This window comes from Scyliorhinus torazame, chromosome 13 (genome assembly GCF_047496885.1).
Source record: "Scyliorhinus torazame isolate Kashiwa2021f chromosome 13, sScyTor2.1, whole genome shotgun sequence".
Lineage (NCBI taxonomy): Eukaryota > Metazoa > Chordata > Chondrichthyes > Carcharhiniformes > Scyliorhinidae > Scyliorhinus > Scyliorhinus torazame.
The window spans coordinates 139,707,685-139,727,131 of record NC_092719.1 but is presented as its reverse complement, the minus strand read 5'-3'; the positions used below and the strand labels follow the sequence as shown (position 1 = coordinate 139,727,131).

General features: G+C 46.0%; 1 protein-coding gene and 1 long non-coding RNA gene across 24 annotated transcripts in view; one reads left to right on the top strand and one right to left on the bottom strand.

Moving 5' to 3' along the window:
• LOC140388298 (contactin-4-like) overlaps window positions 1-19,447 on the bottom strand; it is a 3,617,424-nt gene that overhangs the window by 2,193,869 nt on the left and 1,404,108 nt on the right. For 2 of the 23 annotated variants that reach the window (XM_072472202.1, XM_072472203.1), the window contains one exon: window positions 14,249-14,279. The exons of the other annotated variants lie outside the window; for them this stretch is intronic. The gene's annotated coding sequence lies outside the window, so the exon portion shown is untranslated. The remainder of the gene's footprint in view (window positions 1-14,248; window positions 14,280-19,447) is intronic. 23 annotated transcript variants of the gene reach the window in all.
• LOC140388301 (uncharacterized) overlaps window positions 2,202-19,447 on the top strand; it is a 271,425-nt gene continuing 254,179 nt past the window's right edge. The window contains exon 1 of the long non-coding RNA XR_011934137.1: window positions 2,202-2,314. This is a non-coding gene — a long non-coding RNA (uncharacterized lncRNA). The remainder of the gene's footprint in view (window positions 2,315-19,447) is intronic.

Here is a 19,447-nt window from a genome sequence, read left to right as displayed (position 1 = left end):
CTCTTTAATATAAATGGATGTTCTGTGAAACGTCATCTGAAAAGGCCGAGTTCAAGTTTCTCAATCAAAATGGTGGTTTTGGGTAAAACCATTCAATCCAATTAAAGTCAGTTTTCCTTTTTGTCCAGGAACAATTTTCCTTAATACAATCCCTGGTATCAGTAATTGCATTTTCACCTCTCAGTATGGTGGTATTTGGTCAACCACTAAGTACAGAATGCATGCTCTCGGCCAACATTTTAGTGCATCATAAGACTCAGATTTAGTCTCCTTAACAAGAAAGGATACATTTGACTTTGAGGTTGATGCAGTGAAGGTTCGCCAGATTGATTCTTGGAATGTAAGGGTTATCCTATGAGGAGATATTGAATATGTTTGCTGGAATTTGTAAAGCTGAGAGGTGCTCTCATTGTTAGAGTCCTTCCTTTTGATTTTCCTTTGCTCCCATTTCTTTTATTTTATCCTATTTTTGGTCTGTGGATCGTTAATTGTGATACACCATTAAGTCAGGTGGAGGAAATACAAAAATCAAAGTTTCCAATAGCTTGAAAACTGGAAGACTACGGGCGGTATTCCCCCCACCCGCTGGGTGGGAGAATCGCTGGGGCGCCGTGCGAATCGCGCCACGCCGCCCCGAAACCAGCGCCGCGTGAATCGTGCTGGGCCGCTCGAAGAATCGGCGCAAATGGCGAGCGCCGATTCTCCGGCCCGGAAGGGCCGAGCGGGCGCGTGTAAACGGCCTGGTCCCGCCGGCGCCATCCACACCTGGTCACTGCCGGCGGGTACTCGTCACAAAGGCTTGGGGGGCGGCCTGTGGGGGGGGAGAGGGGGGCTCCGTTCCCGAGGGGGGCCTCCGGAGTGGCCTGGTACGTAATCGGGACCAACCGATCGGCGGGCCGGCCTCTGTCGGCGGGCCTCCTTTCTTCCACAGGTGAGCCTGGAACCATCCGCCATGTTTGTGCAGGGTGGCCTGGGGGAGGATGGCCACCGCGTATGCGCTAGTTGGCGACGGCCCAACTGCAACTTTTACGCGGTGCCGGGTCTCTGAATTAGAAATTTGTAAACCAGTTGTATTGTTGCTAACTCAATACTAATTACTGTTAAGTAATAAAAGTTAATTTGTGTTCAAATTTACAACCTGGGGCGCGATTCTCCGACCCCCCGCCCGGTCGGAGAATCGCCGGGGGCTGGCGTGAATCCCGCCCCCGCCGTGACCGAATTCTCCGCCACCAGAGATTTGGCGGGTGCGGGAATCGTCGGCCCACCCCCGGCGATTCTCCGGCCCGCGATGGGCCGAAGTCCCGCCGCTGTCAACCCTTGCCCGCTGGCGTGGATTAACCCTCCTTTTGAACGGCGGCACAAGGCAGCACGAGCGGGCTCCGGGGTCCTGGGGTGGGGCGCGGGGCGATCTGGCCCCAGGGGATGCCCCCACGATGGCCTGGCCCGCGATCGGGGCTCAACGATCCGCGGGAGGGCATGTGCCGTGGGGGCACTTTTTTTCTTCCGCCTTCGCCATGGTCTTCAATGTGGCGGAGGCGGAAGAGACCCCCTCCCCTAGCTTGGAAGTCCGCACCTTTGGGGCGGCCCGACGCCAGAGTTGTTCCCGCCACTCCATTACGTCGGAACCCCCCGCCCTGCCGGGTACGGGAGAATCCCGGCCCTGTGTCTGCACTTAATTGGGATCAAACCAAAGTCATCGGATATTTTTGTAGCATTAATTTCACTTGTGTTGTACCCCAGGCCAAGTGGGGCTGGAATTAACCGCGCAGTAGGCCAGGGTGCCGTGACATAGTTTGGGGGCATCATGCAGGGATCTTTCGAACAGTAGACATTGACGATTTGAAGTACAATATTTATTAAACAGAAACCATGGGCTGGATTCTCTGCAGTCCCGCGATTTACACTGTGCAGCTAGGGGGTCATTGACAGGGCCCCCCCCCCCCCCCCGCCCCCCGCGATTCTCCGGGTTGAGTTCCTGACGGCGTGGTTCTAACCACGTATTGCCCGTCGGGAACCTTGTGTGGCGGCTGGGGACTCAGTCTACGGCTGCCCTGGTAGGGGGCGGGGAGATCGAGCACCGGGCGGGACCTCATGGGTGGCCAGGGCAGCGATCGGGCGGCTCGAATCCGCGGGCGTGTGCAAACCCGGGGAGGGGCCTACATTATCGATGACGGTCAGCGGTCCGAGTCCGCCATCGAATACGGCGCGGCCGCTGTAGGCCGTCGCCTTGCGCATGCGCGGACCCATGACCGGGGGCCCATATCCGCAGCTGAAGCTGCGAGAAGCACTCCGTGGCCCTGCCGGCCACTGCAAGGTAGGAGAATAGCTGTTGATGTTTCTGAGGAAAGTCAAGAGTGAAAGGCCAGCGCTTTTATGCGGGCATGGGGATATAGCCCCATTTTTTAAGAATTCAGCCCCCGGTTTGTAATGGCATAACAGGATGATTCTGGAAGCTGCTCAGGCTTTTTTTTTGTGGTTTATTTACAAGGGCTTCAAAAAAGACAACTTAATTGAATTGGCAAGTGAATCAAAAATAGAGGTGCCAGCAGAAGCTAAGAAGGCAGAGATACATGATATATTGGTTGAGTGCTTGGGTGTGTTAGAAATACAGGAGAGGCCACAAGTAAGTAATCCAAGTAGTGTAGCATCAGAGGCATTTTCTGGTGGGAAACCAAGCTGGAGAGAATTGGGTTGCAATTCAAGCATGAAAGGGAATTTTAAAAAATGGATAAAGAGTTGGAAATGCGGGAAATTAAAAAAAAATTATAATTTTTTTTGCAATTAAGGAGCAATTTAAGAAGTCTTACAACACCAGGTTAAAGTCCAACAGGTTTGTTTTGATGCCACTAGCTTTCGGAGTGCTGCTCCTTCCTCAGGTGAATGAAGAGGTATGTTCCAGAAACATATATATAGACAGATTCAAAGATGCCAGACAATGCTTGGAATGCGAGCATTAGCAGGTGATTACATCTTTACAGATCCAGAGATGGGGTAGCCCCAGGTTAAAGAGGTGTGAATTGTGTCAAGCCAGGACAGTTGGTAGGATTTCGCAGGCCAGATGGTGGGGGATGAATGTCATGCGACATGAATCCCAGGTCCCGGTTGAGGCTGCACTCATGTGTGCGGAACTTGGCTATAAACTTCTGCTCGGCGATTCTGCGTTGTTGCGCGTCCTGAAGACTGCCTTGGAGAACGCTTACCCGGAGATCAGAGGCTGAATGCCCTTGAATGCTGAAGTGTTCCCCGACTGGAAGGGAACATTCCTGCCTGGTGATTGTCGCGCGATGTCCATTCATTTGTTGTCGCAGCGTCTGCATGATCTCGCCAATGTACCACGCTTCGGTCCATCCTTTCCTGCAGCGTATGAGGTAGACAACGTTGGCCGAGTCGTACGAGTATGTACCGCGTACCTGGTGGGTGGTGTTCTCACGTGTAATGGTGGTATCCATGTCGATGATCTGGTACGTCTTGCAGAGATTGCCATGGCAGGGTTGTGTGGTGTCGTGGTCACTGTTCTGAAGGCTGGGTAGTTTGCTGCACACAATGGTTTGTTTGAGGTTGCGCGGTTGTTTGAAGACAAGTAGTGGGGGTATGGGGATGACCTTGGCAAGATGTTCATCTTCATCGATGACGTGTTGAAGGCTGTGAAGAAGATGTCGTAGTTTCTCCGCTCCAGGGAAGTACTGGACGACGAAGGGTATTCTGTCGGTTGTGTCCCATGTTTGTCTTCTGAGGAGGTTGGTGCGTTTTTTTGCTGTGGCACGTTGGAACTGTTGATCGATGAGTCGAGCGCCATATCCCGTTCGTACGAGGGCATCTTTCAACGTCTGTAGATGTCTGTTATGCTCCTCCTCGTCTGAGCAGATCCTGTGTATACGGAGAGCTTGTCCATAGGGGATGGCTTCTTTAATGTGTTTAGGGTGGAAGCTGGAGAAGTGGAGCATCGTGAGGTTATCCGTGGGTTTGCGGTAAAGCGAAGTGCTGAGGTGACCGTCCTTGATGGAGACGAGTGTGTCCAAGAATGCAACTGATTTTGGAGAGTAGTCCATGGTGAATCTGATGGTTGGATGGAACTTCTTGATGTCATCGTGGAATCGTTTCAGTGATTCTTCGCCGTGGGTCCAAAGGAAAAAAATGTAATCGATGTATCTGGTGTATAACGTCGGTTGAAGGTCCTGTGCGGTGAGTAGGTCTTGTTCAAACTTGTGCATGAAGATGTTGGCGTATTGGGGTGCAAATTTGGTCCCCATGGCTGTTCCGTGCGTCTGGATGAAGAACTTGTTGTCGAAGGTGAAGACGTTGTGATCCAGAATGAAACGGATGAGTTGCAGAATTGCATCTGGAGATTGGCAGTTGTCGGTGTTGAGTACTGAGGCTGTTGCAGCAATGCCGTCGTCATGGGGGATGCTGGTATAGAGTGCCGAGACGTCCATTGTGACGAGGAATGTTTCTAGTTCAACTGGTCCATGGGTGCTGAGTTTCTGTAGGAAGTCCGTCGTGTCGCGACAGAAGCTGGGCGTACCTTGTACGATGGGTTTCAAGATGCCCTCGATGTAGCCAGAGAGGTTCTCACACAGGGTCCCATTGCCTGAAACGATAGGATGGCCTGGTGTGTTGGCCTTGTGTATTTTCAGGAGGCAGTAGAGATCTCCAATGCAGGGAGCACGTGGGATGAGAGCACGTAGGATGCTCTGAAGATCTGGAACCACGGTCTTGATCAGTCTGTTCAGTTGGCGGATGTGTTCCTTGGTCGGATCTGCGGGTAACTGCCTGTAGTGTTCTTGGTTGTTCAGTTGTCGGTATACTTCTTTGCAGTAGTCCGTTCTGTTCAGTATGACAGTGGCACCTCCTTTGTCTGCTGGTTTGATGACGATGCTGCGGTTGGTCTTGAGAGCACGGATGGCATTGCGTTGTGCTTGGGTGACGTTCGGGGCTGTCTTGTGAATGCGACTGATGAATCTGGCATTGACGCGACTCCTGACGGCTTGAGCATACATGTCGAGTCTAGTGCAATTCAGCATGGCCAATCTACTTACCCTGCACATCTTTGGGTGTGTGGGTGTGGGACCCATGCAGACACGGGGAAAATATGCAAACATTAACAGTGACCCGGGGCTGGGATCGAACCCGAGTCCTCTGTGCCATGAGGCAGCAGTGCACACCACTGCACCACCGTGCCACCACAAGAAGAACAAAAAGAACAAATTCAATACAGCACAGGAACAGGCCCTTCGGCCCTCCAAGCCTGTGCTGATCATGTGTCCTATCTAGACCTACCGCCTGTATCCTTCTATACCCCGTCTGTTCATATGTCTATCCAGATAAGTCTTAAAGGTCGCTAACGCATCTGCCTCAACCACCTCACTTGGCAGTGCATTCCAGACCACCACCATCTTCTGTGTAAAAAAACTTCCCCCGCAGATCTCCATTGAACCTTTCCCCCTCACCTTGAACTTGTGCCCCCTTGCAATTGTCCTTTCTTCCCTGGGAAAAAGCCTCCAACTGTTCACTCTATCTATACCCCTAATAATTTTATAAACTTCTATTGGGTCACCCCTCAGCCTCCGTCTCTCTAGGGAGAACAATCCCAATTTATTAAATCTCTCCTCATAGCTAATACCCTTCATACCAGGCAAAATCCTGGTAAACCTTTTCTGTACTCTCTCCAAAGCCTCCACGTCCTCCTGATAGTGCGGTGACCAGAATTGGACACTGTATTCCAAATGTGGCATAACCAACGTTCTATATAATGTAACATAATTTTCGAGCTTTTATACTCGATAGCCCGTCCTATGAAGGCAAGCATGCCATATGCTTTCTTTACCATTTCCAGCTGTATTGTCACTTTTAAGGATCTGTGGACCTGCAAGCCCAGATCTCTCTGTGTCTCTTTGCTCCTGATGGCTTTGCCATTTATTTTATAGCTCCCACCTGAATTTGATCTCCCCAAATGCATCACCTCGCATTTGTCCGGGTTAAATTCCATCTGCCATTTCTCTGCCCAATTTTGCAGCCTATCTATATCCTGTTGTATTCTCTGACAATCTTCATCACTATCCGCAACTCTTGCAATCTTAGTATCATCTGCAAACTTGATAATCAGACCCGCTACATTTTCTTCCAAGTCATTTATATATATTACAAAGAGCAGAGGTCCCAGAACTGATCCCTGAGGAATACCACTAGTTACAGACCTCCATTCAGAAAAACACCCTGCCACTACTACCCTCTGTCTTCTATAACCAGGCCAGTTATGAATCCATCCAGCTAGTTCACCCCTGACCCCATGTGATCTAATCTTTTGCACCAGCCTGCCATGAGGGACCTTATCAAATACTTTACTAAAATCCATGTCGTCAGTATCCACAGCCCTTCCCTCATCAATCATTTTTGTCCCCGCCTCAGAAAATTCAATCAAATTAGTGAGACATGACCTCCCTTGGACAAAACCATGCTGTCTGTCGCTAATAAGACCATTCACTTCCAAAGGTGCATAGATCCTATCTCTGAGAATCTTTTCCAACAATTTCACCATCACTGACGTCAAGCTCACTGGCCTATAATTACCCAGATTATCCTTGCAACCCTTCTTAAATAACGGTAAAACATTGGCTATCCTCCAATCCTCTGGGATCTCACCTATGGCCAATGAAGACACAAAGAATTCTGTCAGAGGCCCAGTGATTTCATCTCTTGCCTCCCTCAGTAATCTGGGATAGATGCCATCTGGCTCTGGGGAGGTGTCTATCTTAATGCTTTTTAACATACCTAACACTTCCTCCCTCTTAATAATGACCTGTTCTAAAGTGTTTACACATCCATCTGAGACACCACCAATCAACCTGTCCCTCTCCTTTGTGAATACCATTGCAAAATACTCATTAAGAACCTCACCTACTTCCTCTGGTTCTATACATAATTTACCTCCTTTGTCCATGAGTGGGCCAACTCTTTTTCTAGCTACCCTCTTGTTCCTAATATACATATAAAATGCCTTGGGATTCTCCTTAATCCTATCGGCAAGGACATTTCATGACTCCTTTTTGCCGTCCTAATTCCCTGCTTGAGCTCTTTTCTACTTTCCTTGTATTCCTCAAGTGCTTTATCTGTTTTTAGTTTTCTGTACCTCATTTATGCAAGTTTTTTCTTTTTGAGAAGATTCTCAATTTCCATGGTCATCCATGGTTCCCGAATCCTGCCTTTGCTGTCCTTCCTTTTTACCGGCACATGCCTGTCTTCTACTCCCATCAACTGCTCCTTAAAAGACCCCCACATGCCAAATGTGGATTTACCCTCAAGTAGCCTCTCCCAATCAACAGCCTCCAAATCCTGTCTAATCTGGTTGTAGTTAGCTTTTCCCTAATTTAGCACCTTAACCCTGGGACAACACATGTCCTTTTCCATGAGTATCTGAAAGCTTACGGAATTGTGGTCACTGTTCACCACATGTTCTCGCATTACAATGTTGGTGACCTGGCCAGGCTCGTTCCCTAGTACTTGGTCCAATATAGCCCCCCTCTCTAGTCGGACTATCCACATATTGTTTCAAAAAACCTTCTTGGACACACTTAACAAATTCCTCATCATCCAGACCCCTAGCCCGAAGGGATTTCCAGTCAATATGAGGAAATTTAAAGTCTCTCACTACAACACCCTTATTATTTCTACATCTATCCAGAATCTGCTTACATATCTGTTCCTCAACTTCCTGTGGGCTGTTGGGAGGCCTGTAGTACACCCCAATCATAGTGACTGCCCTTTCCCTGTTCCTGAGCTCTACCCACAGTGCCTCGTTACTTGATTTTTCCATGATGTCCTCCCTATGGACAACTGTAATATGTTCCCCAACCAGTATTGCAACTCCCCCATCTCCTTTACCTTCCTCCCTGTCTCACCTAAAGCACCTATATCCTGGAAGATGAGAGAAAAAGCTAAGGAGTTCCAAAGATCATTTGAAATAGGAAAGTTGGAAATAGAAGAAAAAGCAAAAGTGAAAGAGTTCCAGCTTAAAGCGCTGGAAATTACAAGGGGGCTGCCCGGAGCTAGAAGTGAGCTTAACCTGAGAACATAACCCAGTGGGGAGATACTTAATTTTATACAGACCCTACCTAAATTTGAGGAAAAAGAAGCAGAGGCGTTCTTCCTGACATTTGAGAAAATAGCAACACAAGTGGAGTGGCCAAAAGACATTACCCATGCAAAGTAAATTGACAGGCGCGCAAGGTAGTTTGTGTTCCTCTATCAGAAGGGTGTCTAAGGATTACGACAAGATAAAACAGGCTACTCAATGTGCATACAAATTAGTTCTGGAGGACTATGAGCAGAATGTTCCAAAGTTAAGGAAACAGCTGGGACAAACATGTGCTGAATTTGAAAGGGTTAAGCATAACAATTTTAATAGGTGGGTATGAACATTGTAAGTTGAAACTATGCATGAGGTTCTGAGAGAAATAATTGTCTTGGAATATTTTAACAAATTCAATACATTCTATGATAAGAATCCATGTTGAAGACCAAAAGCGTATGACTGCTAGACAAGCAGCAATAATGGCTGATGATTATAAGCTGATCCATAAATTTAAACCGTTGGTCCATCACCCCATAATTTTGAAAGGATAGGACTGGGGGGGAGAGTGAAAGGAAGGCAGGTAGCAAGGTAAGGAATGGATACTCTGAGATCTCCTCCTCAGGAAGGAAGGCACTAAGGGTGATGGTAAGACTCAAAGGCTCAGGTGTTACCATTGTCATAAAGTGGGACATGTTGGAAGTTCCGAGGAAAGCACATGGGACTTGTTGAGGTTCATAAAGAGGATTCTGAAAAGGAAATAAAAGTGGAAAATACTACAGGGCAGACTGTAACTCGAGCTAGAATTAGGAGACCCGAGGTAAATATTGCTGTGGAAGCAGGTGTGGCGAATGAGGTAGATGGGAGATATGCAGGCTTTTTGTCCAAGAGGAAGATCAACTCATTTTCATCAAATGATGTTGGAAAACTCACACATATTTTAAGGCTATGCAACCTTTCTGACTGGGATTTAGTTTTCCCTCCAGAGAGTTCAATAAAACTAAGGTGTTAGTGAATGATATAAGTAAAGATTATGGGTGCGATTCTCCCAAAAGGGAACAAAGTCCCCTAGCGAGCGTGTTTAACTGCGTGTTTCCCGGCACACACAGCGCCGAGAATCACATGGCTATTCAACATGACTTGAATTGAATAAGGAACCTGAACGAGGAACGCGTGGCTAACGGCGCACATAGCCCCATTTTTTACAATGGGAGCTTCACTCGCCGGAACTCCCCATTATAGCGAGAGATCGGCCGCCATCTGGAAATGGCGTCCTGATCACCGAGGCCCCCAAAAGAATCCGCGACTTCCCTCCCAGCCCAAATGCAATATGAGAGGATCCCCCGACCCCTCGGCCCCCCTGCAGCCCCCACCCCAACACCCACGCCGGACAGCCCCAGCCTGATCGTACATGTGCAAAAAGTGCCAGCTTGGCACCTTGGCAGTGCCAACTTGGCAGTGCCACCTGGGCACATTGGCAGTGCCAGGCAGGCACCCAGATGGCACTGCCAAGGTGCCAGGCTGGCACTGCTAGGATACCCAGGTGGCACCAGCAGTGCCAAGACACTACCCTGCCCAAAGGACATGCAGCTGGGGGTCTCTGATCTCCTGGGAGACCCCATGAGTTCAATTCCATCTGGCCCCCATTTGTGGGGACCAGTGCCAAATGGGTGCTCACCTGAGGTCTCAGAGGTGAAAGGGTTGAATCCCAAAACCGTAGCTACCTTCGGAATCTGCACATTAGAGTAAGGTTTACTGCCTTGCTCTAATTAGCAGATTTGTCAAAAAGTGATCCCGCCCATTATGGGCTGGATTCACATTGCAACATCTTGCAACATTGTGTTGAATCTCTTGAGGCATTGTGAGCCAGCTTTCAATGGCCATTCTGTGCTGCAGCGAACTGCTTTTCCAGCACGTGGCCATAGGACCGCGCTCTATATCCCAGTTCCATTGTATAAAGACCAATTGGAGTGTGATTTATTGTAAGGTGCAGCAGTTGGAGTGGTTAAGAAGTTATCAGTGGATGGAGTAGACTAACTAGCCCATGGTGTCATGACTTAGCAATGAATGGCACTCATTGTTATGGGCTTCATGGGCTGGTGAGTTTGGAACTAGGGGTCTTAGTCTCAGGATAAGTGGCCAGCAATTTATGGCTGAAATGGGGAGAAACTAATTTGCTCAGTGGATTGGGAATCTTTGGAATTCTCTACCCGAGAGAGTTTGGGATGCTCAATTCTTGAATATGTTCAAGACTGAGATGGTCTGATTTCTGGACATTAATGGAGGTGAGTGGTCTGAGAATAGGGTGAAATAGGGTGAAATTGAGGTTGAGGATCAGCCATGATCTTACTGAATGGCAGAGAATGCTCAAGGGTTCTGTGGCCTACACCTACTTACTATTTTTTTATTATGATGTGGAGATGCCGGCGTTGGACTGGGGTGAGCACAGTAAGAAGTCTTACAACACCAGGTTAAAGTCCAACAGGTTTGTTTCAAATCACTAGCTTTCGGAGCATTGCTGAGGAATTCACTTGAGGAAGGAGCAGTACTCCGAAAGCTAGTGATTGAAATAAACCTGTTGGACTTTAACCTGGTGTTGTAAAACTTCTTACTTTTTTTTATTGTTAGGATGTTGGAATGAAATGAAAAGTAAAGGTACAAACATGAAAATCAAAACTGATAAGGGTTTAGCTGGACTGAGGACTTATGAGGTGCAGATAGGCCTAGTAGCAGGGTGAAACTGATACTTTGTTAAGCAAAGTGGAGACTAGCAGTCTAGGCACCTAGATCATTGTCATGCCCAGTTGCAATGCAGAACTTTCTCAGAAAAATCAAGCAGTTGTGCAGAAAAGAAAGCAGAAGAACTCTGTCTGTGTGAGACCGCATAAGTTCTAATCTAAACTAGAAGACAGATTCCCAAAAGAAAGCTACAGGTCCTATGTGGTAATGATTTTCTGGATGCGGTTCATAGTGTTAAACCTATGGGATGTTGTTTTGTGCAAGTTGTATTCTCCGAGTTTAGGAAAGTAGACAGATTTGGACTGGGGAGTAATTTAAGTATACTCTCTGGGTAACCATTATTGTAGCTAATTGTAAATGCTTTTGTTTATTGTTGCCTTACTTGTGTGTTTTAAAGTGGAATCATTTTTTTATTTGAATAATTCACAACAAGACTGGGATTTGGGATGCCCTTGCATTGAATATCAGTGGGGTTCATAACATTATGTCTTATGGAATTGTACATATCACAAGTTCCATCCTTAAATTGAGATAGTTAAAAACCAGTCAGCCTAATTGGGCAATATTCAAAAAAGAGCAGATAATCAACAACCGCCCCCTCAATCAACAGCACCAAAACAATTTACCAATTTATTTCAGTACTATTTTTGAGATCTTGCTGTGTGCAGATTGACTTCCCATATTTGCCTACAAAACTTGAACAATATTTTGGAAGTAATTAATTAGTGATGAGGCACAGTTGGACTCTCTGAAGTAACAAGCTACACTGTGCCTTTTCCCCATTCACTCCAATTATATTGATTTAAAAATGTCAGTGTGATATCCAATTTGGAAGCATTGTGGCAGAGTGGTAGCCTTCCTCCCTCTGGTTCAGAAGTTCCAGGTTCAAGTCCCACTTCAGGACTGATGGCCACAGAAGGTGTGTTCATAATGTATCCTAACAGATTGATTATCAGCCTGCAAATCAGCAAGAGCGGCAAGGTTTTCTGGTCAGCCATATTGCAAAAGCCAATGGAAAAATACTGCAGTAATTTGTCAAGCATAGTAATGGATTAATCCAATCTATGATCACCAATGTCCTCTGAAGGAAGAGGACGATATGCAATTCAGGTCTGGTTTCAAGTTTCTGTATGGTACTAATCATGTTATTCTATTGGATGGAGCTCTGCACATGCAGAAATTGATATACTTAATTAAGCAAATAATAAATTCTAGGTGTAATAATGTGATGACTGCTATCAAATAACGATACTCAGATGACATTGTCGTAAAAGTGAAGCTAGAGAACGTTAAAACTTTTATATGAACCCTAATGTGGGATAACGCCTGTGTGTTTATTACTTTCCAGAATAAATGTTGTGCAGTTGCTGGGAAAGATTTGTGTGATTGTTTTTTGTGTCTGTGGTGGTTGTCCTGACAGAAACAGTCAAATAGCATATATTATATATTTGATGTACAGTAATCAAACTGGACAATCAATGACTGTCACAAGATCACTGAAAGTTAAGTGAGTAACTACACATGGAGGATTATGGGAAATCACATAATGACTTCTACAAAATAATGTCTAACTAGAAACACTTCCATACCTTCTTTGATACTGTGTCATTAGTTTTCTGTGTATCAAGTAATAAAAGTTGCAACAGAAAGTTAGATTTCAATGAGAAAAGTCCCTGCCTCAAGTTGTTTAACTGAACCATTTACTCAGTCCATTAATAGAATTCCCCAGTTCAATGACAAAGTACAGCCATTTTCTTCAGGTAAATATTTGAAATAAAGTATTTTATTACAGAACAAAATAGTTCCTCGATGATAACATTTTATCGTATAAATGTCATGTTTCATTCTTTAAATTGAACAATTTTACAGACATGATCAAACATGCTGTCATACTATTTAGTATTTGAATATCAATAATTATATAGGCAATGGAAGTTGAATTTGATAATCCTAGTTTTGCGCCTAAAACGGTATCTTAGCATTAAATTCCTGCCATATTGCATTAGCTATAAAAAAAGCAAGCAATTTGGGTCAAAAGGTTTTGGGTAGAGTCCTTTATCAAGTATTTCGTGAAATGCACAAGATAATGTAAAAGTCAATTGTATGATCTGGTATGATCTAATGGGTTCATTGTATCAAACCATCCAGCCTATTTTGTAAAGCGGAAATTAAATTAAACAAATACGTGCCCTTCTACTTCCCAATAGTGATATATATGAGGCTTGCCATCTTTCTCCTGTTCTTTCTGAATTCTTTCAAAGATAGAATCTAAAACTCAATAGGCTGGAATTTGCAGTCAGAGGGAAAGCAATGATGATGCTCACTGCCGACTTCAAAGAAAGCTCCCACAAAGATTCAATATCTCTGTGATGTAATTTCCCCATTCCCGATATCAGGTTTTTTGTCTGGTGCCATGCCAAGCAATCTTCCAGGCATCCAGCAGCAGCTATGCCATTAAACGGGGTAACATTGAAGCATTCTTACAGATAGAAAACCAAGACAAAAAATTAATCCCTTCGCTTTTAATTGTAGAATTTACCATGATGTAATAAATTGTAATTCAACAAACACAATACAGTTACTGTGGTTATTTAACCAAAATTACAAACATGGAATGCCATTCAAAATGCAGTTGCACATTGTTCAATACGGTACAACTTTATCCAGGAGTTTTACAATGAGGCAAAGAGCCTAAGAGTGGAAGTCCTTGTCAATTTGGACATTTCCAATATATTCAAGTCCTGGAATATTTTGACAGTGCATCCTTGGAGAAGTGTAGTGTCACTGACAGCAAATTCTGGATTTCTGCAATAAACTATGTGGAATCCAGAGGTTGCTGTCAGTTTTAGAGGAGTAATGACGACAAATACTGACAGTTTCCCCACCATGCCTACCACAAAACCCAGGACATTATGCAATTTCTTTGAAACCAAAGCGACACAAGACATTGTAGCCAACATTGTACCAGATGGTCATGAATCAGTCGCATGCAATTTGTTTCATGCACATGCTTTTCCGGAGGGATGAGGTTCTTCAAGGAGAAAAACATTAAGTGGAAGATGATGAAACGCTACTCTTACACACACTGCTGAGGTCAGTAAAACAAAAGAAAGGAATTCAGTTAATTTCAGGGCACGATTCACAGTCCTGGACATTGAGCAGTATTTAATGGCAGAATGCTGTCACAGATCAATAGAGTTAATGCATTTTTCTGAAAGATAGAAATGTTTTTTAAAAATCTATGTGTGCTGGTTTTAAAATTATTCCTGCCATATATGGAATTGAATAGCAATCTCAACACTCTTCCACGGCACACAATAAAGTAAAGGAAATGTATTGAAACAGAATGCAGCATAACTACAAACACTTGGAATCCAATGTTCAGCTCTAACATATAGATGTGTTTCTATACATTACACTACAAAAATCAAATGAGTTGCTTACCATTCCTTTGGAAGTCAATTCAAGAGTTGCGCTAAAAAGTAGAAAACAAAACCAAAAAACATAAAACGACACACACTCGTAGAGCGAAGATCCTATAAAATTGGCCATAAAATTGTTACCCACTGCACACTAAATCACTTGTTACCATCTACAAAAAGCAGCAGAATAAAACCTGCAGCATGTATTAAAAAATTGATTCAGCAAAGCAGTCCATTCAGTTCATTCTTGTTGAAATAAAGTATGTGAGGTTTTATTTGGTTAGGAATTTTCTACTGCTGCAATGCTGGAAATTTCAAGTTTTGCCTATTTAACTTAAAAATTGTAGGAGGTCAGAAGAAAGAAAAAAATGTCTGACAGCCAATATCATTGTTTATAGTATTATCTAAAGACAGAGATTTATTGACACAGTTATACTCATAAACCAAATCATTGTTATTCAATCTAATATATCCATTGGCAAATTAAAAACCTTACATGGTAATATCTTGAAGTAATGCACGTGAGACTATCTCAGCTGTTGCAACGCATTGCTATCTGTTAGTTTCTGAATGAATGTCACCTTGAGGAAGCATGTAGATTAGAAATTGAAAGAGGCAAGAAAAGATCCTTAGGCTGTCCTGAAGTAATGGAGTGAGAGTGGGAAAATAAGTCAATGTAGGTATTTCTCTGGCTCTGACTGACAGGAACAAAACCAGATGAGGACAGTCCCAGAAGAAAGGAGTGATGTTGCTGGAGGACGGTGAGGTCAATCACGTCAAAGGCAGCAAGCAGGTTGAGAAAGATGATGGCAGATTAGCATGATCAGCGTCATGAAAAGGAGATCACTTGTGACTTTGATAAGGGATGTTGCAGGAGCAAAAACCCGATTGGAGCAGTTCAAACATAGATTTGTGCAAAAATGGTCACGACTTTGGATTGCAACATGTTCAAGGACTTTGAAAGGAATAGGAAATTTGAGATGGTTTTAGCACTTGCATCATTGCTGCGAAAACATATTATGATCTTACCACCTACTCATGATATGCATTTCTAAACAAAATGACAGTGCATAAAAATCATCAGTTCATATAAAGTACATTAGTTCAATATGTGCAATCTGATCATAATGCAAAATACATTTCCCTCTCATCAATTTTGCTGGTTTAGCATATATTGCACGACAATTTTAAATACTTTTGGCATTTACACATAAGTGCATGATATCATTGTGGAATGCAAAGTAGTTCTTTCCTTAATATTCACCAATTTTCCACTGGGTGCCTAAAAAGCACCACGTTCAACATTGTCATCCAGTCATTGTCATAATATGCACCCATGCACATCATGAGGTAAAAGCAGGCAGCGACAGACACCCAGGTGAGCCAATCAACATACAGAACAGAACACGACCAATCACCAGACAGAACACCAGAAGGGGGCTTCCAACTATAAAACACACGAGGCATCAGCACTCTGCCTCTTTCCACTGGTAACAATGTAGTAACAGTCAAGGTGTACAAACCATTCAACACCTTCTACACGTGGATCAGAACTAGCCTGGTCCAGATAGTTAATGTTAGTTTACTTAGAGTAGTAGAGAGTCAACCCACAGGCAGCTGTGTGCTTCGTTACTGAAGTTCAATAAATCTTATTGAATCAACGCCTATGTTTGCTGTATGCTTGATCATTTAACTGCATCGTGTTGCAGTCCGTGTTACCCCAGGATGAATAACATCATACCAGAAGCGGCTACTGCTTCTAAGTAATTTACCTTTGAAAATTCACTGACGACCAGCAACTGCCTTCCAGCGGCATGGAAAGGATCCAGGCACATCCACAGCTCCGGATCTCCGGGAACCTTGGCGGCAACTGGCGGGTCTTCAAGCAGAAATTCAGTCTATACCTTGAGGCCGCGATCCTCGAAAGTGCGTCCAATGCCTAGAAAATCGCGCTGCTCCTATCGACTGCGGAGCACCAGGCCATCCAAATCTTCAATTCGCTCACTTTTGTCGACGGTGAGGACAAGACCAAGTTCCAGACCGCCTTAGCCAAATTCGACAGTCACTGTGAGGTCGAGACGAACGAAAGCTTCGAGCGTTATGTCGTCCAGCAGCGCCTTCAGAGTAGGGATGAGCCTTTCCAGTCTTTTCTTACTCATCTTCGCATTCTAGCGCAATCCTGCAACTACGGACACACCGCTGACTCCCTCATCGGAGATCAGATCGTGTTTGGCGTCCACTCCGACGCCCTGTGGGAGCAGCTCCTAAAAATAAAAATATGACCCTGCCAGTGGCCATCGAGACGTGCAAAGTCCACGAACAGGCGAAAAGTCGCTATTATGCCTTAAGTCAGCAGAGCAGGGCCAACTTGCCTCCCACGAGGCTGAGAGTGTACAGGCCATCGCCCGAATGCGGCGCCTGAGCATCGATGAAGGCGGCCATTTCGCGCGCTTTTCCAGGGGTCCCATGCAAGCACACTACGGTCAGGAAAATGAAGCAGCCAAAGACTACACTGCGCAGGTGTGAGCAGCAGCTGACCGCACTGCGCATGTGCGAAGACGCACCGAGCGTCACGACGTTGATGTGATGACGTGCCCCAACTGTGGTACCGCCCATTTAAAGCGGCAATGCCCTGCAAGAGGCAGGCGATGTCTCAACTGCAAGAAGCTAGCCCATTATGCGGCTTTGTGCAGGTCTGCACCTCCAATAGGGGGCCAGCGATCCCAGTTCCAACGCAGACCCGTTCGAAGTGTGCATCAAGGGGTGCTGGATTTGGAACCTGATCCCATCACGGATCCAGAGGATGAATGCCCGGAGTCCCCATATTGAGTCGGCATCATCATCATGCATGGCAAGACCTCCTCGCATTCAGCACACACGCACCCATCCTTAATGTGGATTATGTGGACAAATGGCCTGCCACAGTACAAGTGGCATCCAGTTCAAGCTGGACACCGGTGCTTCGGCCAATCTAATCCACCAAGCAGATCTTGCTCGTATCCAAAGGCAGCCAACAATTCTTCCACCAGCCTGCCAGTTGCTCGACTACAATGGAAATGCCATCACTGCGTTAGGGTCCTGTCACCTGCATGTATCCAACAAGGCCATCAAGGCCACTTTGCGGTTTGAGATTGTCATTCCCGGCAAGGCTTGGTGCCCATGCATGCAAGCTACTCCAACTCGTCCAGCGTGTACATGCCATGTCCTCTGCCAACAGCACTCTTCAGTCCGACATTGAGGAGCTACTATTGCAATACCCGGATGTGTTCAGTGGGATGGGTACGCTGCCCTACTGCTATAAAATTCTGCTCAGGTCTGATGCCACGCCTGTCATCCAAGCGCCACGCCGGGTGCTGGCGCCCCTAAAAGACCGTCTAAAGGCGCAGCTGCAGGAGCTCCAAGATCAGGGAATAATATCCAAGGTGACGGAACCAACTGACTGGGTCAGCTCGATGGTCTGTGGCAAGAAGCCCTCTGGAGAACTACGCATTTGTATAAATCCCAAGGATCTGAACCGCAACATTATGAGGGAACACTTCCCGATCCCGAAGCGGGAGGTGCTGATGAGTGAGATGGCACATGCCAAACTCTTTACAAAGCTGGATGCATCGCGTGGCTTCTGGCAGATACAACAGGACGAGTCCAGCACGAAGCTCTGTACGTTTAATACAACTTTCGGAAGGTATTGCTACAACCGCATGCCATTTGGTATTGTTTCGGCCTCCAAAATCTTTCATCGAATAATGGAGCAAATGCTAGAGGGCATTGACGGTGTGCGGGTCTATGTTGACGACATCATCATATGGTCCACGACCCCGGATGAACATATTTCTCGTCTGCAACAAGTCTTCAGGTGCATACATGCCAACGGCTTGAAATTAAATAAAACCAAATGCTCCTTTTGCATGTCGTCAATTCAGTTTCTGGGTGATCAGATCTCCCAGCAGGGCATGCAACCAGACTCAGGCAAAGTCAAGGCCATCAACACGATGATGACCCCAGAGGACAAGAAGGCGGTCCTCCGCTTCCTGGGGATGGTAAATATTTGGGGGAAGTTCATTCCCAACCTCGCGTCACACACCACGGCCCTCAGGCACCTGGTGAAGAAGTCCACCACTTTCCAGTGGCTACCCGCACATCAAGCAGAGTGGCTTGAGTTGAAAGCGAAGCTAACCACCGCTCCTGTTCTAGCTTTTTTTGACCCAGCGAGGGAGACTAAAATCTCCACAGACGCCAGCCAGGACGGCATTGGTGCGGTGCTCCTCCAGAAGGACGACTCCTCGCCTTGGGCTCCAGTGGCCCACGCGTCAAGGGCCATGACCCCACTGAGCAACGAAATGCTCAAATAGAGAAAGAATGCCTGGGCCTTCTCACTGGCATTGTGAAATTCCACGATTATGTCTATGGTCTCCCGACCTTTACGGTAGAGACGGACCACAGACCCCGAGTGCACATTATACACAAGGACTTAAATGACATGACGCCCAGGCTCCAGCGCATTCTCCTTCGACTCCGCAGGTATGATTTTATTTACACACCTGGAAAGGACCTAATCATCGCGGATGCCCTGTCACATGCCATCACCTCACCATGTGAGCAGGTAGACTTCATACACAACATTGAGGCACAGGTGCAACTGTGTGCCAGCACCCTCCCGACATCTGACGAATGACCCGTCATCATTCAAGAAGAGACTGCCAAGGACCCTCTTCTGCAGCGGGTCATACATCACCTCACGAATGGCTAGCAGAAAGGGCAATGCCCCCAATACTATAATGTTAAGGATGACCTAACTGTTGTCGAGGGGATCCTCCTGAAATTGGATCGCATCGTCATTCCGCGTAGCCTCCAGAACTTGGTGCTCACGCAGATACACGAGGGACACCTCGGTATTAAGAACTGCAGGCGCAAGGCCCGGCAGGCTGTCTATTGGTCCGGCATCAATGAGGATATATCAAACTTGGTCCTCGATTGTGCGACCTGCCAGCGCTTCCAGCCTGCTCAACCCAAAGAAACGCTCCAGCAGCACAAAATCGTGACCTCTCCGGGGTCGAAGGTCAGAGTTGACCTTTTTCACGCCAATGGGTGTGACTACGTCCTGATAATTGATTACTTCTCCAGTTACCCTAAGGTAGTGAAACTGTCTGACCTAACATCCAGGACTGTCATAAAGGCCTGCAAGGAGGCATTAGTCAGGCATGGAATCCCACTCACGGTTATG